The sequence below is a fragment of the Podarcis vaucheri genome, assembly GCF_965113315.1.
Source record: "Podarcis vaucheri genome assembly, chromosome: 8".
NCBI classification, from domain to species: Eukaryota; Metazoa; Chordata; class Lepidosauria; order Squamata; family Lacertidae; genus Podarcis; species Podarcis vaucheri.
The window spans coordinates 60,453,697-60,470,388 of record NC_138766.1 but is presented as its reverse complement, the minus strand read 5'-3'; the positions used below and the strand labels follow the sequence as shown (position 1 = coordinate 60,470,388).

At 44.4% G+C, this 16,692-nt stretch overlaps 1 protein-coding gene across 6 annotated transcripts in view; it reads right to left on the bottom strand.

Moving 5' to 3' along the window:
• SULF1 (sulfatase 1) overlaps window positions 1-14,566 on the bottom strand; it is a 107,441-nt gene extending 92,875 nt beyond the window's left edge. For 3 of the 6 annotated variants that reach the window (XM_082233763.1, XM_082233768.1, XM_082233769.1), the window contains exons 1-2: window positions 14,360-14,566; window positions 430-488 (exon numbers count right to left, since the gene is read on the bottom strand). The gene's annotated coding sequence lies outside the window, so the exon portion shown is untranslated. Of the gene's footprint in view, window positions 1-429; window positions 489-13,277; window positions 13,352-13,558; window positions 13,693-14,160; window positions 14,265-14,359 lie in introns of those variants that run through there. The other 3 variants (XM_082233765.1, XM_082233764.1, XM_082233766.1) reach the window with 3 other exon arrangements.
• Between the last annotated feature and the right edge of the window lie 2,126 nt (window positions 14,567-16,692).

Genomic DNA, 16,692 nt, shown 5'->3' with positions numbered 1-16,692 from the left:
ACACATTCTGTGGTACATACTGTTATCTTTGTATATTTTTACACTTACCAAGGCTGCAATCCTAAATCTGCTTATCTGAAAGCCCCATGGAATTCAATAGACAGCCTTTTGAGTAGGCACGGTTAAGGTTGCACATTAGAAGTATTCATCACATATATCACACTCGCACACACCCCTCTCTGGTTGTGTAGAAGTAAAAACCTGAATGTAGAATCTGTGTCCTTGCGTACGTCCCATTTTTAGGGAAGACTTCATCACCCACACTGTAGGTTGCTGCCTGTTCCCCAGGTCAAGATGCACTGCAAAAATGATGGCATCGTGGAAACTAAGGAGAACGCCGATTCTCAACTTGTTGCTTTCCCTCCCTTTAGCTTGCATTGGAATCTAAATTGTCTCTGGTTAGTCCCTTGAAAAAGCTGGTTTGCTTACCTTGTCTGCAGTTTGAAAGAAAGGAACTGTAAAACATGAGTCCAGATGTGGATGCCCAGCTGTTGGAAGAAGCAAATAGTGAGTAAATATGTGCTCTTTTTTAAAAAAAATGTTTTTTAACTCCACTTTTTAAAGCATTATAGGACAGCTTTATTTATTTGCACATTAAATTATTTAAACATAAAAGGGTATGGAAACATTTGCAATGCAAGACAGAGAGAATGCTGGGATGTGAACATGGGAAGTCAGGGTCAATGTCCACCTTATGCATGAACTCATTAGATGTCTACAGGCCATTTATTTCAAAGCAGTCATAAACCACTTAATATATATTTTAAAATAAATAAATTTCTTAAGTGGTGAGCCTCAGACAGGTGCATTTCCCAGTCCTACCCGGAGATGTCAGGAACTCAACCTGACTTCTCCTGCGAGTAAAACAGTTGCTCAGTCACTGTGCTGCCGAAACTGCAACCCCGCACCAGATCTTGACCATCATCACAAAGTGTGTGCCAAGCTACATAAATAATGGCATCTGCATAATGCTTACTACAGAATTATAGTAGCGACATGCTGACCAAATCAGAGTATTTCTTCTTTTAAAAACCCAGTGGGACAGTCATGGCATTTAGCCCTTGCAAGCTGTTATGGACAGCATTTCTTAAGGCACAAGGCTTGCAGATTGGCAGGAATAATGTCATTCCCTCCCAGTGAAAAACTATAAAGGAACTGAAATCTTGTATTTGTAACAAAACCCAGTCACAAAATATTCTCAACTGGACCTTTTTACTCCAATGTGGCACATCAAAGCAAGAAGCACATAGATAACATTAACATATTTACTGTGAGGTGCTTTTGACTATGGAAAAGGACTAGAGATTTATAGAACAATTATGAAATATTTGGCCATAAAATCCAGACTGCAGAAATGTGAGGCTAGTCGGAATTTGAGTGGCTCCTATTTAGGCTAAATAGGCAGGTTAAGTAAAATGATGATAAATGTGTAGATATTATGCAGAAGCCTTATCACATATTGTTTCATTGTAAGTATCTGGTATGCTTAGAAATCTTTCAGAGAAAGTTTCTAGGAAATGAGCCAAGTATAACTTAGTATGGAGCATAACAAGAAGGGGAGTTTGGGAGTGCCTTGAGATAAGATCTTTATAACAGAGAAGTCAAAGCTTTTAAGGGAATAAATTATTTAATGACTTTGAATTTGATATAAAAGTTTGACTGAGAGCCTATTGGATGAAGAGACTTTATTCCACAGGTCAGAATAATGCAAGAGGACCACACAGCACAAGAGCTCTGGTTTTTTTCACATCTACCAAAGAAAACAACAACAAAACTTTCCAAGCCTTTTTAACCTTTGCTTGATTTTTATTTATTTATTTAAAATAATTTCTACCTCACTTTTTGCCCCGAAAGGCTGGTTCCAGATGAAAAAACACTAGAATAAAATTAAAATATTGAGATAAAAGAAATACAGTATCTCAATCAGTATTCAGTAGGGCTGTTAGGGTCAGGTGTGTTTTTTTGGTGTGTGTTTTTTTTAAACCCTCTTCACAACAGGAGTTGAAGGCAAATTAAAAGAACGTTTATGCCATCCAAAGAAATGGGGAATGTTAAGTTGTGGGTGAACATATCAGACGACACAGCGATTCTTCAAAGAGCTCTTGTTTATTCACAGGCCAGAACAGAACTGAGCTGAAGGGTTCAGTCAGCCTGCTTATATAGAGCTCCAGTACAACGTAACTGTAAGAATTTTCTAAAACTATCCAATCACTGAACGTCACTTTTGATTCCTTATTTGCATAACTATCTACAGTATCCCCCTGCTGGCCCAGGGTGAGAACTTCAGTACATAACAGGGAAAATAAAACCTCTTTTGGAAAGGAGCTGGACAATCTGGTGCTGCTGCCAAAACGAGCTGTTCTAATGTCCCCCAACCAAGCACATTAGTGAAGATGGTGGAACATGGAACAGATCTTCAGATGCTTAATACTGTACAGTGAATATACAGATCCATGCGGGAAGAGAGGGTGTTTCAGAAAGCCTGGCCCCAAAGCCATTTAGGGCTCTTTAGGTATCAAATACCACTTTGAACTGTGAACTGAAATTAATCGGAACCAGAGCTAATGAAAAAGAACTGATATAATATATGCATCCTAAGCAGTGAACACCAAAGCTACACTAGACGCTACATTTTTAATAGCTCTTTGTAACACTCTTCAAGGACAGCCCCAAACAGAGTGCATTGCAGTAGTCCAACCTAGATCTAACCAGGAGTGATACAACAGCCAGAACGACATGACCCAAACCTACTATTCAAAAAGCACTTGAGTCTTGTCTGGATTAAACTTCAGTTTATTAGCTCACATTCAGTCCATTGAGCCCAGACAACAGTTCAGGATTACCACAGCACAATATAGATAGTGAGACAGACAGACAGACAGACAGACAGACAGATAGATATGGGTATCGCCTGTATATTGATGACACCCAACTCCCAATCATCAGATGACTCTTGTGTCAGTGGTTTCATGCAGACAATAAAAAAGTTTGGGGACAAAACAGAACCCCATGGAACCACATAAGCCAAAAAGAACTAATGTTCATGATATTTGGACTCTTTGCCCTGTGGTCACTTCAACATGACCATACTGAAGCTTAGTTCCCTACAAGCTAGCACAGAGATTTATTCCCATTGCTGATATGGCAATGGAACTGCTCTCATTTCTAAGCAGACTGAACTACTTGGACTGTTGGTAGGGAAAGACTGTCAACTATCCATAAGAGATGCATTACTGCACACTCATGTGGTACAGGAATACAGTGGTACCTCGGGTTACATACGCTTCAGGTTACAGACTCCGCTAACCCAGAAATAGTACCTCGGGTTAAGAACTTTGCTTCAGGATTAGAAAAGAAATCGTGCTCCGGCAGTGCAGCAGCAGCAGGAGGCGGCCCCATTAGTTAAAGTGGTGCTTCAGGTTAAGAACAGTTTCAGGTTAAGCACGGACCTCTGGAACGAATTAAGTACTTAACCCGAGGTACCACTGTAGAGCTAACAGTTGCGAAAAGAACCTGAGGGCACTGGCTCTGCCCACAGACACCAGCTGCAAAAGATAACGCACAGGGCTTTAATCCACCCACCCTTTTTGTGGTGTGAAACAAGGACTCCCCACCCCCGCCACTTCATGACGACTCTTCCTGGTTCAGACCAAGTACCCATCTAGCTCAACATCCTGCTTCCTCTAGTAGCCAAGCAAACACTTCCAGGATCGCAACAAGTAAAGCTTGTAGGTGGGTCCACCATCCCTTTCGAGAGATGTACAAAGCTCTGTGAGCATGGAAACCTCACTGGTATAGGCATGATTAATGTAGGGTTGGGCTAATTCATTTTTAGAAAGGGTGTAGGAGACAGTGGTCTTCACTATGTCTTGTACTAACTGCTTCAGAGCGGTACAGAGTGGAGACTTTGCCAGGATCGGCATACCTCAGTGCAACAACAAAATGTCAGAGTGCGCCTTGAACTACAGAGGTCGTATTGGAAAGGCTGTAATAAAGCCAGTGCAGACTCTCTGCATTACTACTGCTTTTCCAGTCCCAACAAGAAGCAAATCTTATCAGTTGCAGCCTTAAACAGCCTTTGCTACAAAAAAAGCAAGCTGTCTGTCCATAAGGACCGAGATAACAGGAGCAGGACTTCACCTGTGACAGGAAGACCCTGAAATAGTGCACATTGTCATTGGAAACTGAACCAGAACCATAATCTTAATTCTTCCACAGACTCTGCAAAATGACCATTTCTCTCTACTGTAATAGCTTTCATTAAATAAAAAAATTCCTTCCAGTAGCACCTTAGAGACCAACTAAGTTTGTTATTGGATTGGTATGAGCTTTCGTGTGCATGCACACTTCTTCAAATGATCTTCAGGTATCTGAAGAAGTGTGCATGCACACGAAAGCTCATACTAATAACAAACTTAGTTGGTCTCTAAGTTGCTACTGGAAGGAATTTTTTTATTTTGTTTCGACTATGGCAGACCAACAAGGCTACCTACCTGTAGCTTTCATTAAGTGCAAGCAATTGTCAGAACTGGCCATAGTTTTTTTAGGCTGAGAAATCATGAGCAAATATGTCAGTTGCAATCCTACATTCACTTACCTAAGAGTATCACTGAACTCAATGGGACTTATTCTTGAATAGACTGGCATAGGCGCTTTCCTGAAAAACCTGCGTAGATGTCCTTCCAACTGTGTGATCTTGCTTAGACCATCTACTTCAGCCCTCACCAACAATGTACCTGCCAGATGTTTTGGACTACAAACCCCATCGGTCCAAGCCAGCACAGTCATAGGAGTGACAACACTGTTTTCATAATGTACATTTAGTACTTTTAAAAATTCACCATGCACAATCTAAAACAGGCATAGGCAAACTCGGCCCTCCAGATGTTTTGGGACTACAATTCCCATCATCCCTGACCACTGGTCCTGTTAGCTAGGGATCATGGGAGTTGTAGTCCCAAAACATCTGGAGGGCAGAGTTTGCCTAAGCCTGATCTAAAACAACCAGTTGCAGAACTATGATGACCAATGACAACAAGGGAGGGCAATAGCCCCAGAGCAATAAAGGTTCTAGGAAGGCACACATAAGATTTATGGACCCAATGAAGTATCCATTTTAGCTTCTTCAGGGTTGGGGGAATGTAATAAATATAGCTACACAAAAGACCATGGTGCCTAATGAATGCTATGCGTGTATTAAAAGCCGTTTAACCAAATAATCTCCCTCTGAAGAAAGGCTTCAAAGCCCAAGTTTTGCTGGGACATTGAACCAATTAAGTAAATCTTGTGTGCACTTCCTAGAACACTCTGTGCAACTTTGGCAACACATGGCATCATCTGGAAGTCACTGTCCCCTTCTCGTTTCTGAAAAATGGCTGGGAATCATCACACATAGATGCTAGCAGCACAGCTACTGTTTGATTTCCAAGCCTTGTGGGAACCTCCCTCCAGTGTTACGTGCTTTGGATGATTGGTGCTGGAATGGTTCTGTCACGTTAAAGCTGCCCCCTTTCATTTTAAGGATGTGTCTTTGGCATTGTTATAGCTGACCTGAACCACTTGAGCAGCCACCATACAAGCAACTAAATAGACAGATGGAGGCGATTATGTGGTCAGAGATCGCCATAGTGCCAATGAAGTGTAAGATTTGTTGGGTGTGGTTTCCTCCACCCTCTGTTTTTCCATTCCTGCTCCCACCCTGAATGGCCTGGATGGGACTTGCAACAATACACAGGATTTTTGGAAACTGGAGGGCATGGATGGAGAATCTGTGGCCTGCCATACATTGATGAACTCCAACTCCCATCAGCTCCAGCCACCACAGCCAAAGGTCAGGGATAATAGGATCTATAGTCCACCGACATCTGGGGGACCACAGGTTTCCCATCCCTGTAAGAGAGACTTAAGCCTTTTTCACACATTATGAAGAAGGCTCCACATGATTAAGGGGAACGTCTGAAGAAGGAAAGTCTATGCCTGTAGGCTTCCTCACTTCATGCATGGTTATGGTTGGGGTGAGGCATTGGGAGTTCTTAATGTTAGGAGCTTGGCCAGTGGTACAATCCCATTTCCTCTTCATCCTTCACATACTCAGCCAGCAGAGCATGAGACTCTTAATCTCAGAGTCATGGGTTTGAGCCCCACACTGGGCAAAAGATTCCTGCATTTGCAGGAGATTAGCCTAGACGGCCTTTGTGGTCTCTACAATAGCTCAACAATTCTGTGATTCTATGAAAACATGAAGATGGCTTCACTGTAACAGCATACTAAAGACAGAAATCCTCAACTGGAAAAATCTAAAATAGATTTATTAAAAGCTTCCAACAACTCTGTGCCTTGTTATACCTAAATAAATTCCACTGTAATCTTCATGGTTACATCTTAACAATTTGCTTTTCATGGCCACTGGAAGCAGAAATCTTCATTTCTCTTTTTTGTGACATCACCATCCTCCGGTTTGGGACTGACTTGTCTCCAAGTTCTCTAGTCAACTAGGAGAGGTGACAATGATGGAAGAGGAGCTAATTGTGTTTTGGACAGTAGGACTTCTATCTTGATCAGTATTCCAGGCTTTAATTCCACTCTAATATCAGGCATTCCTCATTTATTTTTAATTTGGGGTGAAGGAACCCCACAGGGTGATCACACATTAAGGTTACAATCCTATACACATGTATTTGGGAGTTATAATCTTGCTGAACTCACTAGGGATTACTTCCAAGTAAACATAAAATATGTAAGGGACAGTTCACTTGGCGCTTACTGCATTTTGCACTTAATGACTCCATGGAGGCCAAACATGTCAGCCAAGCTTATATAGCCTTGATTTCCATGACTTAGTTTAAAAAAAAAGTATGACTGACAGTTCTGAATTAGTCATCTCTTAAATAGCTCCAATAATCCATGATCCCATAAAAAAATGCTGAAGAAAAGAGTAATCATCCAGCCCTATAAAGATTAGAGATTTGAAGCCACCTGCAGATATACTGGTGGGAAACAAAGTCATTTCCTGCCAGTAGAGCAGCAGATAACATTGGCGTAAATAAAAAAATAGCTCCTGGACGCAAGTGGATGTCAAACAAGCTGTGGAAGAATGAGCAAAGACTCTTTAAAAAAACAAAAAGACTGGCTTTACCCATAACATCCAAACTTATTGTGTCCAAATCAAACCTCAAAAATATTCAAGCTGATACAAGTCCTATAGAAACCAACTGAAATTTGACCCTGAAAGCACTCACTGGCTGATGTGTTATCATTTCTCCCATGCATTCACACATATTACTGCTAGGCCCTTTCTCTCTGTTATACTAATAAGAGGAACCAGTATATGAAGAAGAGATGGTGGTAACCGCTGATATTCTCTGAACATTAACGTCACGTCTTCAAGGATTCCTTTGAAGAAGATCGTAGTATTCAGATTAAGATAGCAGCAGTGCAGACCTAAGACATTTTGGAACCTAATAGCATCCTATCTCCCCAAACTACTCCATACTGGTCATGGCACCCCAAAGTCTTTCCACTTATTTTAGCACTTGAGACAGAAAAGCTCTCCTGCTCCCTGGAAGTAAAAATAAAATCAATAATAAATTAAATAACCAACAACTTATTTCATAAAATTTACACACCATTTGATTTGGGGGTTGTTGTTTTTTTTACAAAGCAATTTATAAAAACTTGCGTACCATTTTGTTGATGTCTACCATTAGGTTGAGACAGCCAAAATCAGGTGGATGCCACAGTCGAATGGTAGGGCTGGCTCTGAATAGCAGAAGCCATTCAGCATTAGTGCCCATCCCCCCCCCCAATTAATATGACATTGTTGCTGCAAAATTCTAGGATGCTGTGATATAGCCCCTAACCATCACAGGAGTATCCTTAGTTTGGATATTGGATGTAAAAACTTGTGGAAACACAGGAACTGCCTTTTTGTGTTAAGAGCCTCACAAATCACCAGGCAATCAGGTCTGTAGCCCTGTAAGAAGTATAAACCCATCCATCTTCAAATGGAAAAATCCTTGGATGTCAAAGGGTCTTCCTTATATTTTCAAACTCACAACCAGAACTCCAGCTTCATATGGTTGTAATAAGCCATACCTATACACATAAACACTGTATCATTTTTTAAAATTAAAACAAAAAAACTTGATATGCCTAGGCAGCTCTATGACTCTGTATTATCAATGCTCAAAGCCTTGATAATAAACCATCCAAAATCCTTTGCAATAGATGACCTAGCCAGAAGAGTATTTGAAAATCATTCAAAAATCATTCTTTCCATAGATGCCTAACTTCCTGTAAGAGTGGTGGTTTATAATGCCTTCCATATTTGGAAATGCTGTCCCGCACCATCTCAGCATGTTTCACAATCTGTTTTCATGAGTCCTTGCCCAGAATGAAAACCCACAAAGTTCTTTAACTGGGATCCCGATATCTGCTATTATTTCAAAGTACGGAGAGATGCAAGCCCATTTTCTCTCAAGTTTTCCCAGGATGAGCATGGCAACAAGCGTAATAAGAAAAGACAACATTCTGCGACAATCACAAAATCTGCTCCTTTTCTCTATTTATCTATTCAGATATATTCCATGCTGTCAGGGGTTCAGGAGCAGAGGCACAGGAAAGAGGGAGAGCAGAGAGCGAGGGGGAGGAATCAGAAGGAAATATGAGCGAGGACGGCGGCCCGAGATCTCCGAGTCTTTCCAGTGATTCGGAAGACTCGCAGAAAGGAGCGCCCGTGGCCAGAGCAAGGGGGGGACTCAGGGGGACACCCCAGGAAGGAGGGACCCGAGGGGACTCAGAGAGCAGCAGTTGGAAATCGGGGCCAGCTTCCCCAATAGGGAGCAGTAGGGAGGAAGGGTGCCAGGTATCGGGATCAGGCGGCTCGCCGCAGGAGGGAGAGCATGAGTCAGGACTGGCCACACCTCCGTCGGGGAGTGAGGAAACGGTCAAGAGGAAGGTGGAAGGTTGGGCGCGCGCGCCAAGTTCAAATACACAGGAAGGCGGCACAGTAAGCAGCCCGGAAAGGGAGCCGGGTCCCAAAGCCCGCCGCAAGGAAGGAGAAGGGTCCGGGGGGTCAGCGTCGGAAGAGTCCAGGAAGGAAGAGACCCAGGGGGGCAGAGGGACCCAGAGAAGAAGGGAAAGACGGAAGAGGTGGAGTAAGGCGAGGGTATTAAGTTGGTGTACAGGAGGCGGAGACTCAGACGGAGCTTCGCCGGTCTAGCTTCTAAGACGTAGAGCTGCACGCTGCGGCTTGAAAATGGAAACTGTAACGCAATAAAGACTTTTATACAATATTGCCGGCTAGCGTGGTCCTCTGTGAGCTGGGACCTGAGAGCAGCTCTGACACATGCTGTTTTGAAAGATGCACAGTTATACATTGTTAGCAAGATTTACATAAACCAGCCACAGCTCAAATCAAAATGCTGCAGAGCTGAGCAGGCTCACCTTACCTGGACTATGAATTGCCAGAAAGAGTAACCCCCTGCCAAGTAATAAACTAACACACAATTAAGCCAATCTACATCAAAGCATGTTCAGCCTCTAGCAAGTCACTGCATTCCTTGCCAGAATAAAAATGAACTGGGTTAAAGCAAATAATGTTGCACAGTTCAGTGAAATTACATTTCTGTCTCTTGAGTGCAGGTGACAAAGGCATCCCGGGCACACAAGTAAAACCCAATCTTTGATCCTTTAGTTCTGCTCTTTCTGACCACAATGGTGATGCCTGCCACCATCACACATTTATATTCCAACCCTTTCTCTTAAGGGATTTGTCCCCAGGGAAGGGCTGTAGCTCAGAGGTCGAGCCCTGCAGGCAGCAGGTCTTGGGTTCAACCCCTGGCCTCTCCAGGCAAGGGCTGGGAGAGTTTCCCTGCCTGAAGCCCTTTAGAAAAGCTGCCAGCCAGTTTAGACATCACTGAGCTAGGTGGGACTAACTGTCTGACTGCGTTCAAGGCAGCTTCCTATGTTCCAGAGATTAATGTTGAGCTGCAGGAACACAACAGGAAAGTCTCCAAGGACAGTTCATAGCTGCGCTCACAAGGAGAGTCCAAAAATGCAGGCAGCTGTGTTGATTCACAGAGAACAACTATACTGACAACCCGGATGAGCCATGCGGCATGACAGCACTCTTGCGCATAGTTACGCAGGAGTAAACTCCCTTGAACTCAGAGGAAGTTACCCCCAAGTGCAGGGGTCAGCAACCTTTTTCAGCCGTGGGCCAGGCCACTGTCCCTCAGACCTTGTGGGGGCCGGACTATATTTTGAAAAAAAGTATGAACGAATTCCTATGCCCCACAAGTAACCCAGAGATGCATTTTAAAGAAAAGCACACATTCTACTTATGTAAAAACACCAGGCAGGTCCCACAAATAACCCAGAGATGCAATTTAAATAAAAGGACGCATTCTACTCATGTAAAAACACGCTGATTCCCAGACTGTCCACGGGCTGGACTGAGAAGGCGATTGGGCCGCATCCAGCCCCCAGGCCTTAGGTTGCCTACCCCTGCCCAAGTGCAGAGGTTTGAGTTGTTAAACACAGAGCTTTAACAAAAGATCTTCCACCAGATGAAATGCAGCATTTAGCTTTCTGTTAGTAACATAAACCATCATATCTTAAAAGGAATCACTACTATTTAAACTGCTTATGTGAAGTAGAAACCCTGCCAAGAGAAAGAAGCACAAGGCCTCTGCTTGAATATTTTCTTCATTCCCCATGTAATTAGTTTTATTGTGAAAACTATTAGCCACTCTTTGTTGTAAAAAAAGAAGAAGGCTATCATAGAAGGATACATTTACACAATATCATCACATTCCAATGACTTATAAAACAGGCGGGGCAAAGATGTCAACAGCCATATTAATAATGGTACCATAAAACAAGGAGGCTCAGAAGGAAAGGAATGGCCGGGGGCACCACCACCTTTCCCTCTATATGTTAATTTGTGACCAACTAAAACTTGAAAGCCTCATTATCACCTCATCCACATGCCAGAGCAAGGTGTTCCAGCAAGATGGTGGCATTTTGCTCCTCCTCTGAAGCTACACTTGCCTGCTCTCCTTTTCCAGCTCCACTACACCACTTTTCACAACAACCTTGCGAGGCATCTCCAGGTAAGGTTGGGAAAGACCCTGTCTGAAACCCTGGAAAGCTGCTTTCACGCAGGACTGAGCCAGAGCCACCAAACTTTCTGACTTGGTACAAGGCAGGCTGCTATAAACTATAATTCTAGGTTAGCTTGACAAATAACAACTTGGCCAGAGCTACTTAGTGGTCTTCATAGCTGAGCAGTGAGTCCTGTTCCAAGTCTAACACTCTACCCATTACACCACATTGGCTTGTGACTCGTCTGGTATGTTCTGCATTCCATAAAGAAGACACACACAGAGAGAGAGAGAGAGAGAGAGAGAGAGAGAGAGAGAGAATGGAGGCAAAAATGCCTATTCCACCCAAATTGGAAGATTGTCCTGCATAGCGGCAGACCTGTCAGCCGCAGGGCTTCACCACACCCCCCAGAAACTTTTTCTCTCCCCCCCTTGTTCTTCAGATAATCTCCCTGTGCAACATCCTAAACTCTGAACAGTTTTACAGCTGTCGAGTCGCTAATGGGAACTTCATCTGTGTGTACCCAGCACAAGTGCTGTCAGGAAGAAACCAAATGTCAACCTGAGGTATGCAGCAGTAGCCATAAATATTCCTTTGAACATTTACCATCTGGAACAGTAGATTCTGCTTCGACAGAGAGCTTGGACTAGCCGGAGGGCATTGTCTTTTCTTTTTAAAGATAGTCCCCCGTCAGGTCAAGTGATGCGAGAACAGAATTTAGATCCCTGCTCAGTTTCTCTCCCTCCACCTTTTGGCACCCAGAAGTTTTCAAGGATATTAAAGTCACTAAGCTTGCAATCCTTCCTCACAAATTCTATCCAACTCAGCAGGGACCTACTTCTGGAGTAAATATGCACAGAATCAGGTGGTAGGTCAGTTACCTAAAATGCAGCTCCACAGCAGGAAGCAATTAGACTGACACCACTTTGCGTGTTTATATTCTTGACACCACACCGCTGCACCTTGCCTTGTACCATATTGTATATCTTTGTGGAGACAAGGTGGCTTACAGAACAAGCCTCACCAGCCACATTTCTCCAGATATGAAAGGGCAGCTGGAGCTGTTCAGCTCATGGAAGTTTTAACCCCCATTTGCAAGCGTTCTCTTTTTCTGCCTTTAAAAATATCTGGGAAAGTTTCCCACCTCTCCTTAGGAGCTTTGCGTGGAAGGGGGTGGAGAGAGAGAAAATCAAAACACTCCCATTTTAGTCATTTCATTTAGCTAATTAGCAGTTTGCCAATACCCTTATTTGATACTGCTGGAGGGGTTATTTGGGGGAAAACGATGCTTTCTTGGAGAGGGTGTATAATCAGTAAGCCAGCCAAGCAGACGGGGGGAATGCTAAATGTATGCATTTAACTTGAAAAGTTTTAGGAGTGATGTTATCCGAAGCACGCATCCTCCATCATAACCCCCCTACATTCCTCAGATCTTATTCCAGAAAGGATTAGGCATAGTATCACTTAGAGAATCTCTCACCTGGAAAGGTTGAGGGCATAGCAAAACTCCCCCCACAGCCACCCACCCATGGGAGAGAATAACTTCTCGCAATTCTTACATTCCAACAAGGGATGCAAGAGTTATTGCCTATGCATATTTATTTATTTCAAGGCTAAACGCTGTTATTTGGTCACAGATTAACACAAACAAAACAAAACCGGATGCCTCGAAATATATAAGAAACAGAGAGTCAACCATATCTAACCAACAAACTGAACATTCTACTTAAGCTGGCAAGTAACCTGTGCCAAAGGAGCCCAGAGAGCAGTTACAGGTCCCGATCCTCCATTTAACAAGGAAATCCCATTGAGTTCAATGAGTTTACTCCCAAAGCAAGGGGGCATAACCACTTTAAAGCCAGGAATCCTTCTAAGCAGCAATCCCCACATGTGGGGGTAGGAGACATGTTGGCGAAATCAGTTTCGAGGGGTAGCCCTGAAAGTCGTCGCATTAAATGCAGATTAAGGACCATTTATTTGCCCAAGTCTCTGCATCTTGTTCCTTCCCTGCAGATTTGTTTTAAAAAGGAAAAAAGAAAAGCCCCTTTCAATTTAATTAACACTTCGGAGAGGCTGTTTAGAATCTATAAATAAATACAGCTAGACTTTAATGATCCGTTATGGTGATGCTACTTAGTTTTCAGCGAGTCGTAAAACTTTCACAAATAGACCTGCAAATGAATTACATCCATCTGCTCCGCGCAGCTGCGAGGGCAGCTCCTCATCTCCACAGTGCTGGGCTGCTGCTCTCAGCTTGCTGTTGCTGCTGCTGCTGCTGCTCGCCCTCCTCCCACCATCACCACCCTGGAAATCCAGCAGGCAGCTTTGCCAAGTCATCGACATACCCCAACCCAGCCCAGCCCTGCATTTGCCAAAAAGGAGCCCGTCCCGGGAAAAACAAAACAAAAACCAACTACACCGGAGACCTCTCCAAAAGAAGAACCTGACTTGCCTCTCTGAACCGGCCAAAGCACAAATTCCGCCCCGCTGTCTTTCTTGGCACCCGGTTCCCGAAGATAGCCGAGTTGCGTGCGGGCGCTTTCCAAGGAGAACACGGCCAAACTTTTTTGTTGTCTTTTTTTTGTACTTGAATGATCTACTACTACTGGCAGTGGTGGTGGGGAGAGATGTAAGACCCTGGCATCGCTCTAGGGCGCAACTAAAGCTTCTTTAGCATCAGAAATCTGGGGAGGGGAGGGGGGTCGAAAGCGTGCACGTGGGTGCGTAAAAGACACTCCCCCGCCGCAGTCCATCCCGTCCCTCACCCCACCTTCCCCGCCGACCAGAGGCTGCTGCTGCTGCAACACCACCTTCTCGAGCGTGACCTCAAAGTGCATCCAGAGTGTCAGGTCTACGAGGGAAGGCAGGCATCAAGCTCTGCCCGCTGTTATCTGTCAGCTATACAATAGGAGCATTGATAAGACGGCCGCGACCGGCTTGGACCAAGTGCGCCGGGCAAGCATTCCATTCAAAAGCAGAGGAGGGAGAGAGAGAGAGAGAGAAGGGTGGCTGGGAAGAGAAAGGGAATCCTCCGGTGACTTTTGTCCCTTTTACCTGGACGATCTTCCCCTTCCTGCGTAAAAAGGGACTCTCTTCCGCGCTGCCCCCCCCCCCCGAGGTAAGAGCGCGCCCGCGCGCCAAGGCGCCACCTCTCTGGCTGCTTCCTTTGCGCAGCCGGAGGAGACCACCCCGCTCCGCCTGGGCCGCCCTCGGCTCGCCTAATCCCCACTCGAACGCGATGACACACACTAACCCCAACCATCTGTTGAAACACGTCCTCAAGCCCTCGGCGCGCCGCTGTGTCAAGACCGCGGGGGCTGCCCGAACCAATCGCCGGCGCGGGGTGGCTCCGGAGGAAGCGCCGGCGAGGCAGCAGCGACGAAGACGGCGACGACGCGAGGCTCCAGGTCGGAGCGCGCACTTAAGCCCGGTAACCTGAGAGTTGCCGACAGAAAAAGGGCGGCTATTAAGAAATCCAGCAGCCGCAAGAGCAGGAGGCGAGGGGCGGGGTCAGCGGGGAAGGTAGAGGGGAGGGGAGGCCTCTTCGCCTCCGCCCCCTATTCTGGCTGGGGGGGGGGGAGAGGGTGGCTTTGCAGGGGGAGGGCGGTCTTTAGCGCGCCTCCCAACTCCTTGCATTCCCAAAGGACCCTCAGCTGTGAGTGAGACGCACGGGAGAGAAATGCTAGGGGGGGGGGGCACCAAAGAAAAGCACATGGCAAGCCTGTTGGGAATCTCCAAAAGAAAGCAAAAAAAGCCTTCCTCCTCAGCTAGAGGAAGAGATCAAAAGCTCCCGCTGGAGAACCTGAGCAAGTGCTAATGTGCGGGTCGTTTGCGCCGAAAGTGGAGCAATTCGCATCTTGAAATCCTAACGCCACCTCGGGATGGTCTGGAGAGAGAGGAGAAACTGCGAGAAGAGTCGGGCTCTTTCTGATGCTAAGGGAGGCTTTGTCCTCTTTACGCGGGTGTAGATCCGCTGAGCTGCAGGCATTTCTCCAGCGCGGATCTCTGCATGTCTGGGTCCGCTGCCTGTACAAACAAGTGGATTGTCTTTCAAGCCAAGGCGCAGCAGTGACCGAGGGGCAAAGCAGGGCGCCAGCAGAAGGGTTGCATCTGTGTAAATGCCCACATTCCCAGGGGGCAGTTTATGCCCAAGAAGCCCCAGCCCACTGAGCGAGAGTGCAATCCGATGCAGAACCAGCCTATTCGGAAGCCCCATTGAATTCAATAGGATTTAACACCCCCGTAAAAGTGTGCAAAGTTATTCACAAGTAAACATGCAAGAGTTCATGCTTCACTTAAGCAAGTTATCTCATTTAAACAACAACACACAATTGGCCAAATGAGGTTTCTTGTATGATTCTCCTCACTCTTGATCAGGTCAGAAAATCTCTCTGAATTAGAGAGATGATTTAGCCGAGATAATTTTCCATTTAGGAGTGGCTTCTATCAATACAATTTTACATCTGTCTGAGCTTTCCTACCTCTGTGACATCTGTCTTGTTTGTAAAGTGGACCTAATCATTAGGAGGGTGATACGAAGGCAAAGGAAATACATTCTGTAACTAATAAAAAACCCCACAAAATCCTTATTTGCATGTTCTGTCAAATAAGCAAGTGTGGAAAGAAGAAGGGAAAGAAGTCTTTTGAGTCTTTAAAGATTCATTCTAAAGTGTCTGACTTGACACTTCGTTAAATCTGCATTTCACATGAGGACAGATGTTGGATTTCTTTGAACTGGGAAAGGAAATTCTAAAAAGAGAACTGTCATTAAAAGTGCAAAGCTCTAAACTGTAGAAAGACTTGCAAATATGATCTGTTTTAAGCGATGAGTTAAAAGAAAATGATCTGAAAGCCCAGAAACACTTATTCAGTTTGCTTCGTTTTTTGAAATCAATACATGTTAACGGAAGATATGTTAGACGCACATTTCATAATAAAACATTAATTAAGAGAGGTATGTTTTTGTGCCCAGTTGGTAAATGGGGAAAATAAATAGTTCCTCATTTCATTTGCTTCAAGTTCTTCCTAGAAGTGATTATATGGTGTCTGTTTCAGCTTATTAAACTACAACCGCTTTCACAGATGCTGGTATTCACCACAATACAATTCCCTAATCTTCTCAATCCAGGTAAACAAGGAGCAGGACAATATTTTCAATGATGGTAAGTGGCAAGGCCAGCTTAACCTATTATCCCTTGGGTATCATAAGAATTTAAATAGTGCCAATTAATGTTACAGGGCAAACTTTGTTTTCTCTCTCTCTTCCCGCCCCCCCCCTTTATTTCTTTCCCTACCAGACTGTGGTCTTGAAAGTCTCTGGATAACCTTGTCCATTTGGAAATCCCTGGAGGCATTCTGAGAGCTACAGTAGTTTGTTTTACATTCTCTTTGACTGTTCTCTGAGTACTAAGTAAAACCTAAGAATCTGAAAAAGGACAGATGTAACAGTTTCATCCCTACCGTTTCAGTAACACCACATCAGAAGTGCATACTATTTGGAGACATGGGAAATCCAAAATATTGCAAACAGCTGTTAGAAAAGATAGCCAGTACTGAATTAAGCAACAGAGACAGAACAGGTGAAAA